Consider the following 11,688-nt stretch of genomic DNA (forward strand, 5'->3'; position numbering starts at 1 on the left):
GTGGAGTCTACGGCTTCTATGGTGGGGTTGAGCTTCCTGTCCTCGGATGGCGCAACCTGCTCCGGATCTAAGGCCAGAGCGGCTACAGGTGCAATTTCCTGGGTATGGCCCGATGACAGATCTAAGTCATGTTCATCGAGGCGACGGGGAGCGATTGCCTTGGTATCAAATCCGTCGAAGATCAAGTCTCCGAGGATATCCGCGACGTAGTTCAAGCTCCCGAATCTAACTTGTCGGCTAGGGAGTAGTTGTCAATCTGCTCCAGATGGCCAAGGGAGTTGGCCCGCAGTGCGAAGCTGCCAACACGAAGATCTGTCCGGGGAGGAAGACCTCCCCTTGGACAACATCGTTTTCGATGATTGAAGGAGCCATCAAACCTTTTGAGGACGACACAGTGGAACTCTCAATGAAAGCACCAATGTCGGTATCAAAACCGGTGGATTTCGTGTAGGGGGTCCCGAACTGTGCGTCTAGGATCGATGGTAACAGGAGACAGGGGACACAATGTTTTACCCAGGTTCAGGCCCTCTCTATGGAGGTAATACCCTAAGTCTTGCTTGATTGATCTTGATGAATATGAGTATTACAAGAGTTGATCTACCATGAGATCGTAATGGCTAAACCCAAAGAGTCTAACCTAGCTATGATTATGGGGATTCCGCCTATCTACGGACCTAGCCCTCCGGTATATATAGAGACGGAAGAGATCTAGGGTTACACAAGGTCGGTTACAGATAAAGGAATATTCATAGTTGGTCGCCAAGCTTGCCTTCCACGCCAAGGAGAGTCCTATCCGGATGTGCGTGGAGTCTTCGGTCTTTGTATTCCTGATGGCCCATCAGTCTGGCCCATATCCATTATATTGGACACCCAAGGACCCCTTAGTCCAGGACTCCCTCACTGGGGAGATGGCCTTGGTGGAGTGGATCAAATCCAAGATGAGCCGATCCCCAACTATGGTGGTGGCTAGTCCTATTTATAGGGGCCCTGGTCCTCTTCCCAAATGGAGGCAGGAAGGGATCCAACAACGGCCAAATTTGAAGGGAGACAACTAGTACAAGTTATCCTGACAACAGGTGGTCTTCGACTGCCAAAGGCTCAGGTGGTGACGCCGTCCTGGGGTCCACGGTGACCTCCGTCCTGCTGGTCTTGGTCTTGTTGCACCGATACGGAAACCTTTGCCTGATGCCTCGGGACTCCTCGCCTGCGCTTGCCTCTTTAGCACCAAAGAGGAAATGAGTAGACTGCGCGCACTGGCACCCGCCTGGCCTTGGTTGTCATGGCTTGCGTCACAGGGACCTCGTGAGGTGCCCCCCGCCTTGATCTCTCCTCCCCTCGCGAGCCAGCCTAGTGAGGCCGCCTCGAGGAGGTCTTGCATCATCCGCCTCACGGGGCTTGGCACCTTGCGAGGGCCTTGAGAGTTCGCTGATGAAGATGGGCCGTACAGGGCCACTGGTGGAGCCATGTTGTGGGCCGCAGGCAGGCAAGTCTGGGGACCCCCGTTCCCAGGACACCGACAGTAGCCCCCGGACCCAAGGCGTGCTCGGACTTGGGATCGAGGCGAAGCCAAGGGGCCAGCGTGGAGCGTCATGGGCCCCAACAGCCTACGACCTCGGTTGACGCATGGCGATTGATGGGACATGGGCATCTCTGCTTCCTCATGCTGCCTCGGCAACTGCTCAACTTGACAAGTCCCTGTTGCATGTAGAAAAGGGTCATTATTACCTTAGATCGTGGAGGCCGGCGGTTGGCCTCGTCCTGGTTATAAATGGGAAGGGGGCGGAGCCCCCATCACCCATCTCTTCCTTCGCTTCTCCTGCTTCTTCTCCGTTGCTTCACTACTAGCAGCGACACCTATGGCGCCTATGAAGAGGTTCTCGGCCGCAGAAAAGGGCAAGGCCCACCAGGACGGGCCTGGCTCGCTGCCACCCAAGAGGGGATGTGGTCGCCCGCGTAAGCATGCTGCGACCCCCACCATGGCCCCTCACAGTCGCGGTGGCGCCTCCTCGCGCGGTGGGAGTCGCCCAGGTCATGGCAGTCCCGTCGATGAAGTGAGGTGCGCCATGGTTGCACGGCGTCCCTGGCCGTGCTTCCACTCGGCGGAGGTGCTACCGGAGTTCATCGTGTGGTCGGAGAACCCGACCAGCGCCTGGCTTCAGCTCCCACAGTTCTTTGCCGGCAAACTGCTGGCCACAGGTCTAGGAAGTCTTTGGCTGCAGGTCGACGGATGCTATAGCAAGGCTTCATGGGTCGCGATGGAAGTCTCGTCGCAGGCAACGCAGCCCTTGCCCGCGGCTGGCAAATGTTTGCCCACACGCGCAACATTGGCAGGGGATGTACCCTCCACTTCAAGTACGACGGCGACACGACCCTCTATGTCCGGGTATTCGGGGAAGATGGTTGCCACATCAGATGCTGCCCCGAGGACAGCGACAGCGACGAGGTGCTCGGCCTTGGCGATGGTTGTGACGAGGATGAAGGTGGCCTCGTCCTCGGCGCTGGCCGCGGCTCGTCCAGCTATGGCGGCTCCTTCTCCGGCGACAACTCCAGTAGCGGCGGCTATGACCAGCCGCCGCGCCCGCTTCGAAGGCAGTAGCGGATCGTCTCGTCGCCGTGCACCACTGAAGCGCGATGAGGGGTCTGGTTGAGTCCAGGGGGGTGCCAAGGGCCTACTCTCACGAACCGCTGTAGGATCGAAAGTATGTCTAGAGGGGGGGGGGTGATTAGACTACTTGACCAAATAAAAACTTAACCTTTTCCCAATTTTAGTTCTTGGCAGATTTTAGCTATCTTAGGACAAGTCAAGCAATCATCACACAATTCAAGCAAGCATGCAAAGAGTATATTGGCAGCGGAAATTAAAGCATGCAACTTGCAAGAATGTAAATGGAAGGGTTTGGAGGATTCAAACACAATTGGAGACATGGATGTTTTTCCCGTGGTTCCGATAGGTGGTGCTATCCTACATCCACGTTGATGGAGACTTCAACCCACGAAGGGTAACGGTTGCGCGAGTCCACGGAGCGCTCCACCCACGAAGAAGCAACCTTGTCTATCCCACCATGGCCATCGCCCACGAAAGACTTGCCTCACTAGCGGTAGATCTTCACGAAGTAGGCGATCTCCTTGCCCTTACAAACTCCTTGGTTCAACTCCACAATCTTTTCGGAGGCTCCCAAGTGACACCTAGCCAATCTAGGAGACACCACTCTCCAAGAAGTAACAAATGGTGTGTTGATGATGACCTCTTTGCTCTTGTGCTTCAAATGATAGTCTCCCCAACACTCAACTCTCTCTCATAGGATTTGGATCTGGTGGAAAGAAGATTTGAGTGGAAAGCAACTTGGGGAAGGCTAGAGATCAAGATTCATATGGTTGGAATGGAATATCTTGGTCTCAACACATGACTAGGTGGTTCTTTCTCAGAACATATGAGTTGGAATGGTGTATGTGTTCTGATGGCTCTCTCTTTGAATGAAGAGAAGGTGGAGGGGTATTTATAGCCTCCACACAAAATCCAACCATTACACACAATCTACCAATCTCGGTGGGACTGAATCATCAAACTCGGTCGGACCGAAAAGGTAAACCTAGTGACCGTTAGAGATTTCAGTGGGACTGACATGTAACTCGGTAGGAACGATCCGGTTAGGGTTTGGGCATAACGTAATCTCGGTGATACCAATTGCACAAACTCGGTGAGACCGAGTTTGGCAATAAGCTATCCAAAGAGTTGGTCAGGTAAACTCGGTGGGACCGACTCGCTCTTTCGGTGAGAGCGAAAAGTTACAAGAAGGAAACAGAGAGTTTACATTGCAACCTCGGTGGGACCGATTCGCTCTTTCGGTGAGACTGAAAAGTTACGAAAGGGAAACAGAGAGTTTGCAATCCCATCTCGGTGAGACCGAGATCCTTATCGGTAGGACCGAATTGCTAGGGTTTGGCAGTGGCAAATGACAAGTGAAACTCGGTGGCGCCGGATTGAAAGAATTGGTATGACCGAGTTTGGCTTAGAGTTTAGGTCATTTGTGGCTATGGAAAAGTGGTTGAGGGTTTTGGAGCATATCACCAAGCACATAAAGCAAGAGGCTCATTAAGCAACACCTCATCCCTCCTTGATAGTATTGGCTTTTCCTAAGGACTCAATGTGATCTTGGATCACTAAAATATAAAATGAGGAATCTTGAACTTTTGAGCTTGAGCCAATTCTTTGTCCTTAGCATTTTGAGGGTTCCACTTTCACATCCATGCCATGCCAATCATTGAGCTTTCCTGAAATAATCATCTTGGAATAGCATTAGCTCAATGAGCTATATGTTGTTATGAATTACCAAAACCACCTAGGGATAGTTGCACTTTCAACCGCCGTGGGGGTGCGCGCCACTTTTGTTTTGTTCTTTCCTCCTCCATTTAAAAAGAAACAAGTATGTGGCCCTGTAAGGGCGTGCAACGAACCATGATTTCCAAGTCGCTATGTTATGTTTATTGTTCCTGTGTCGTGCTGCAGTTTCAGCGTTTTATGTAGGCGTGTAGAGATAACTTAGCTTGATGTGTCTGAAGTAGTTTCCGCCTAATGAGGCGCGCCTCTCCTAGTACCTGGTGAGATCTCCTTGCCGTTCGCTTGGGAGGCGTCGAGGGACTACAAAATTTTTTTAAGAACCTCTTGATCTTCCAAGACCAGGTCCTAGGCGCGGCCGGCCATGTCCCAGAGCTCCGCATCGCGGTACCTGGCAGGCACGGATTAAGGAAGGAGTGCCATCTCGCGAGCTCGAGTGAGGGTGCCCCACGAAGAACAGGAAAAGCGCCCACGGGTGCACCTGTCTAGCCACCTCGCGAGGCAGGTGAGGGAGAGTACGGGCCAAAACAAAGAACCGAGGGAAGAACAGAGGAAAAGGCAATCGAACCAAGATGACATGAAAAACCAGAATGCGAACTTCCATTAAGAAAAGGGGCAAGCCAACTATGGAAAGCAAATGAAAAGCCGCGTCCGGCACCTAGTTTAGTCTTCTCACCAGCGCGGAGCTAAGTGCTGCCACTAGGACGTGGGAGGGACCCCCGAGGGCCGAGGGCGGCACTCCTGAGACTCCGGGGCATGTACATTCCCACTCATTATTATGTGAGAGTGTCACGAGCGTAGACCTTCACAGGCACGGGGCCTTGCTTCACATGCGCTGGGCTTTGCTTCATGGGTGGAACTTCCGGAGGTGCTGGATGTTCCAGGCGTTCCGGATGGGGACCCTGTCCTGCGTGCACATGGCGCCAAGCCTGGAGACGCGGGCGACCCTAAACGGGCCCTCCCACAAGGGAGAAAGCTTATGCAGCCCTTCCCTGGAGAGCACCCGCCTTAGGACGAGGTCGCCCACCTCGAGCATCCTGGAGCGGACGCTACGGCAGCGATACTGCTGCAGCGCCTGCTGGTATCTTGCCGCTTGGAGGGTGGCTTCACTGCGGCATTCCTCCCCCAACACAAGGTCCATCCCCCGCCTGGCGTCCTGCTGTGTCTCATCAAATTCCATGACCCACGCAGAGTGATGCTTGACCTCGTCAGGGAGAACCACTTATGCTTCGTAGACGAGGAAGAACGGGGTCATGCCTGTTGGCATGGTGGCGGTGGTGCGGATGGACCATAGCACAGACTGGAGCTCGTCGTGCCAGCCCCTGCCACATGCCTCGAGCTTCTTCTAGATGTTCCTAGTCTTGAGGCCTATGAGGACCTCCACGTTGGCGCGTTCGGCTTGACCATTGCTCCTAGGGTGTGCCACCGAAGCGGAGCAGATCTGCGTTCCAAGGTTAGCACAATATGTCTTGAAGAGATTGCTAGTGAACTGCAAGACGTTGTTAGTGATGATGCGATTAGGGACCCTGAACCGGCTCACGAGACCCTTGATGAACTTTACCGCAGATCCAGCCGGGATGGTGCGGACAACTTCTACCTCCGCTCATTTGGTGAACTTGTCGATGGCGATGTAGAGGTAGCGATTGCCCCCAGGCACTCGAGGGAATGGGCCTAAACTATCCAGCCCCCAGACTGCAAACAACCACCAGAGAGGGATGGTTTGGAGGCCCTGAGCTAGCTGATGGATCTGCTTGGCATGGAATTTTCATGCCTCGCAGGACTTCGCCAGCTCGGTTGCCTTGTTGAGCGCCGTAGGCCAGTAGAACCCGTTGCGGAATGCCTTGCCGATGAGAGTTCGTGATGACGAGTGGTGCCCGTAGTCTCCACCATGTATGTCAGCCAGTAACTCGCTTCCCTGTTCCCTGGAGATGCATCGAAAGGAAATATCATTCGGCCGCTTCCTGTATAACTTACCGTCCTAGATGCAGTATGTCATAGCCTGTCGGGCCACGTGCTCCACGTCCTCCTCTTTCTCTGGCAGCATCCCTTGCGTCAGGTATTCCGTGAATTCCTTGGTCTAGCAACCTTCCTGAGGCTCAAGCACCAGGAGTAGTCGTGCTCCCAAGGTGGGGCCATAGGCCAGGGCTCTCGAGGCAGATGGTTGGGGGAGCTCCTCCCGAGGCGGCGCCGGCCCCGAAAGCGGAGGTGCTGCCGTTGGCTTGAAGAGCTGCTCCTCAAAGACGCCAAGCTCTTGGGGTTGTCGCTTGGACGCCCTTTTGGCGATGTCGTCGGCCTCCTTGTTGGTGCCACGGGGCGCGTGCTGCAACTCTAGACCTAGGAAATGCTTTTCCATTTTGCGTACCTCCATGAGGTATGCCTGCATGTGCTCGTCCTTCGGCTCGTATACCTTGTTGGAGAAGTTGACGAGGAGCAGCGAGTTGCCCGTGATGGTGAGGCGCTTCACCCCCAGGCCCATCGCGGCCCTGAGACCAGCGATGAGGCCTTCGAACCCGCGATGGTGTTGGAGACCTTCTCGCCTTGCTGGAAGCAAAGGTGCACAGTGTAATAGGGCTTGTCCTGAGTGGGTGAGATGAGCACTACTCCAGCCCCCACGCCCTGGCATGCGAACGCCCCATCGAAATACATGACCCAACTATCTGATACTTCACTTCCTGGAAAGAGGGATCGGTCCTCGCCTGCTTCAAACCCTGGGGCATCGGTCAATTCTGCCACGAAGTTGGCGAGCGCGGCTCCCTTGATAACCCTAGTTGTGTTGAACTCCAGCTGGAATGCTTGCAGCTCGATGTTCCATTCGGTGACTCTTCCAGGAACGTTGGGACTCCTGAGTACCCTCTCCAATGGGTAGGCCCGAACGACCTTGATTGGGTGACCTTGGAAGTAGTGCCACAGTTTATGCGATGCCACCAAAAGTGCGAGCAAGAGCTTCTAAGGCATGGTGTATCCTGCCCTTGCATCCCGTAGTACCGTGCTGACGAAATACACTAGGTGCTCAACGAGGGCGGGAACATTGAGGGAGCCTGCACCTGCCGAAAGTTGGGGCGTCTCCTGAGGTGACGGGACCCCAAGAGCTTGGTCGCCCACTGGGACCTTTGCTGGCCCGCGAAAGCCGCCTTGCTGGGCCTGGTCATTCATTGGCGTTGCTGCAGCCTTTGCGGTGCCCTTTTGGTCCTGTATCGCCTCGGCTGGGGGTGCGGCAGCCCTTGGTCTGGAGCACTTCTTGAATCGCCACTAGAGCTGCGCTAGTGGAGTAGGGAGTGGCGGCAAGGTAAAGCACCAGGGGCTCGAGAGGGTGAGGCGCCACCATCACCGGAGGGTTGGTCATGTATCTCTTGAGGTCTTAAAATGCTTGGTCAGCCTCTGCGGTCCACTCGAACGGGCCCTTCTTCTTCATCAGCTTGAAGAATGGCAGGGCGCGCTCTCCCAGCTTGGAGATGAAGCGCCCCAGCAAGGTCACGCAGCCTAGAAGCTTCTGCATCGCCTTGAGAGTTTGTGGTGGGCTCATGTCTTCTATTGCCTTGACCTTCTCCGGGGTAGCCTCAATCCCCCTGTGGGACATGAGGAAGCCCAACAGCTTGCCAGAGGGGACACCGAACACACACTTCTCTGGGTTGAGCCGCAGGTCTACCTAGCGCAGGCTTGCAAAGGTCTCCTCCAGGTGTTGAATCAAAGTTCTTGCCTCCCGAGACTTTACCACAATGTCATCAACATAGGCCTCAACGTTCCTCCCGAGTTGCTGACCCAGGGCGATGTGCATCGGCCCTTAGAAGGTCGCGCCTGCGTTGCACAGCCCGAACGGCATGCAAGTGTAGCAGTATACCCCACACGGGGTTAGAAGGCCGTCTTCTCCACATCCTCCACTGCCATCTTGCTCTGGTGATAGGCCGAAAACACGTTCAGGAAACAAAGTAGGTCGCATTCGGCAGTGGAGTCGACAATCTGGTCGATGCACGGGAGCGGGAACAGGTCTTAGGGACAGGCCTTGTTTAGGTTGGTGAAGTCAAAACACATGCGCTCCTTCCCTCCTTTCTTTGGTACGACAACGAGGCTCGCCAGCCACTCGGGGTACTGAACCTCGCGAATGACACCTGCCGCCTCCAGCTTGCGGGTTTCCTGGACGATGAAGGACTACTTCTCTGTGGACTGGCGCTGCACCTTCTGCTTCACAGCGCGCACATTGGGGCACACCCTCAAGTGATGCTCGATCACCCCTCTGGGGACCCCTACTAGCTGCTTGGGTTACCTGGCGAGTACATTGTTGTTCGCGCACTGGAACCTCACCAACGCCTCCTCTTGATCCGGGTTGAGGTTGGTGCCTATGGTCAAGGTGGCTCCTGAGGACACATCTTCCTCGACTGGCACATGTTTGGTTTCGGCCCGATCCTGGGTGAACAACAACTTCTTCTTTGTTGGCGCGGCCTCCTTAACCCACGGGGTGGCCACGTCGGCCGGTCGCGCTGCCACGGCGGTTTTGAGGGCACACTTGAGCGCCGCCAGAGCCTCCTTGGTGTCTCCAACTACGGTGAGGACTTCCTTGCTCCCGGGCATCTTCATGAGGTTGTAGGCCGGATGGGTCGCCGCCATAAACTGAGCCAGAGCCGAGTATCAGAGGATGGCGTTGTATGGTAGGCTGATGTGGGCGATGTCGAAGTCGGTCACCTAGGCGCGGTACTTGTCGCGGGTGTCGAAGGTCACAGGAAGGCGGATCTGCCCCAGGGGGCTGGTGGAGCCGCCGCCGACCCCGGAGAAGGGCTTGCTGGGGCGGAGCCATTCGAGTGGTACATGAAGAAGGCTAAAAGCCTCTACAGAGAGCATGTTGAGGCTGACGCCGCCATCGATGAGGGTCTTGGTGAGAGCTACGCTGTAGATGGTGGGCGTGCAAAGCATTGGGAGCACTCCCGAGCCGTCGGTGGTGATGGGGTGATCCCCTGAGTCGAAGATGAGGTCGGCCTTGGGCGCCGCCCAACCCGGGGGAGCTACTTGCCGCACGGAGGTGGCGCCAATCTGGCGAAAGAACAACTTGGTGTGACGGGCTGAGGGCGGTGCTTGCGAGCCGCTGAGGAGGGCTGCTACGGTGAGAGGCTCCTGCGCAACGAAGCTTGCGACAAAGACACCGCGCAACTCCTCCCACGAGGCCACCAAAGATCCTGGCAGGCTGAGCAGCCAGGCGCGTGGCACGCCGGCCAGGGCCAGGGGGAACGAGTTGGCCATGACCTGGTCGTCTCCTCCTTCTTCGAGGACGGCCGTCTCTTACGCCTACAGGAAGGCCGCCAGATCTGCCGCACCGTCATAGCGGGGCGGCATCTCTGGCTTGAACTTGCGTGCCACCGCACCTGCCGCAAGGTGTGGGTGAAGGCCCGGACGCCCGCTGCGCATCCGCAGGCGCCCGCCGGCCTAACTAGAGGGATGGCGTCTGCCATGGAGCTGGATGAAGAAAGCGGACAGGCGGAGCTTCGGTGCACCCCTACCTGGCATGCCAAATGTCGGATTTCGGGTTCTGGCAAAACCCTTGAGGTTCGAACTCTTGGGTGCGCACGAATATCTCTCCTCCCCCCTAGACCACGCTCTCATCACAATCTCAAAGCTCAGCACATCCTACTCACAGAACAAAGGACACAGGGTTTATACTGGTTCTGGCTACCGATGTGGTGTAATACCCTACTCCAGTGTAGTGTGGTGGATTGCCTCTTGGGCTGAGGATGAACAAGTACAAGGGAAGAACAACCTCCTGAGGAGAGGTGTGCTTGAGCCCGGTGAGCTGGGGAGATGGCCTTGGTGGGGTGGATCCAATCCAAGATGAGCCGATCCCCGACTATGGTGGTGGCTAGTCCTATTTATAGGGGCCCTGGTCCTCTTCCCAAATATAGGCGGGAAGGGATCCAACAACGGCCAAATTTGAAGGGAGACAACTAGTACAAGTTATCCTGACAAAAGGTGGTCTTCGCCTGCCAAAGGCTTAGGTGGTGACGTCGTCCTGGGCTCAAGGGTGACCTTCGTCCTGCCGTCCTACTAGTCTTGGTCTTGTTGCACCGATACGGAAACCTTTGCCTGATGCCTCGAGACTCCTCGCCTGCGCTTGCCTCTTTAGCACCAAAGAGGAAATGAGTACACTGCGCGCGCTGGTGCCCGCCTGGCCTTGGTCGTCATGGCTTGCATCACAGGGACCTCATGAGGTGCCCCCTGCCTTGATCTCTCCTCCCCTCGCGAGCCAGCCTAGTGAGGCCGCCCGGAGGAGGTCTTGCATCGTACGCCTCACGGGGCTTGGCACCTTGCGAGGGCCTTGCAAGGGCCTTGAGAGTTCGCTGATGAAGATGGGCCATACAGGGCCGGTGGTGGAGCCACGTTGTGCGCCGCAGGCAGGCAAGTCTGGGGACCCCCGTTCCCAGGATGCCGACAACGGCCCACCAGTCCGGCCCACGTCACATAGCCCGAACGCCCGGGGACCCCCTAATCCGGGACTCCCTTAGTAGCCCCTGAACCAGGCTTCAATGACAATGTCTCCGGCATGCAGATTGTCTTTGGCATTGCTATGCGGGTTCCTCCTCCGAATACTCCAAAGTGGCTCGACTAAGAGAACTATATCCGTCTCTGTACAATTGTCATAACCCTGAACCACAAAGGCAAAATAGTTAAAAAAATAGGTCATGTCTTCTGAAAACTTTTTCGGCGAGGCATTGAATCCCGACCTTATAATTATTTTGAATCATTTTTCCGACCACGTGTTTTGTGTTTCGAGACGCAACTTCCAATGACACGTCTTGTCGAAGCAGAGATCGTGCCCCCTTATTGCAGGATTTTCATGGATGATGGGTTGGGTAATCCAACCACGCCATCCGCTCGATCCCTTGGGAATAGGCAAATTTTAAGGCTTGTGTGGGGTCGCTTGACATTCATTGCCTTTATAAAGGGATAAGGACCCATCTTTTACCCCACGCTTTCTCCTTCCTCAGCCTTCCCATCTTTGAGCTCCAGCGCCCATGTCTCAATCCTTCTCCATTGCCACCATACTCTTCGACCATGTCTGGATCCGGTTCGCAACGCAAGTGGGTGCCCTCTTCCGTGACGAAGAAGGATATCCAGGGACTCCAGGAGGTGAAGTACTTAACCGCAGAAATCGCACAAAGGCTTCCGACAAAGGGGCAAATCTTCCGTACTCCGGTGCCTGGGGAAAGGGTCGTGTTCATCCCCACTTCCTCTGCGGGTTAGGGTTTCCCCTTCATCCCTTTGTGCGCAGCCTCATGTTCTACTACAAGCTAGATTTTCATGATCTTGCCCTGAACTCCTTCCTCCATATCTCGGCGTTCATCGTCATGTGTGAGGCATCTCTCCACATC

The sequence above is a fragment of the Triticum urartu genome, chromosome 3A (assembly GCF_056163025.1).
Source record: "Triticum urartu cultivar PI428250 chromosome 3A, HENAU_Tu73, whole genome shotgun sequence".
Classification (NCBI taxonomy): Eukaryota; Viridiplantae; Streptophyta; class Magnoliopsida; order Poales; family Poaceae; genus Triticum; species Triticum urartu.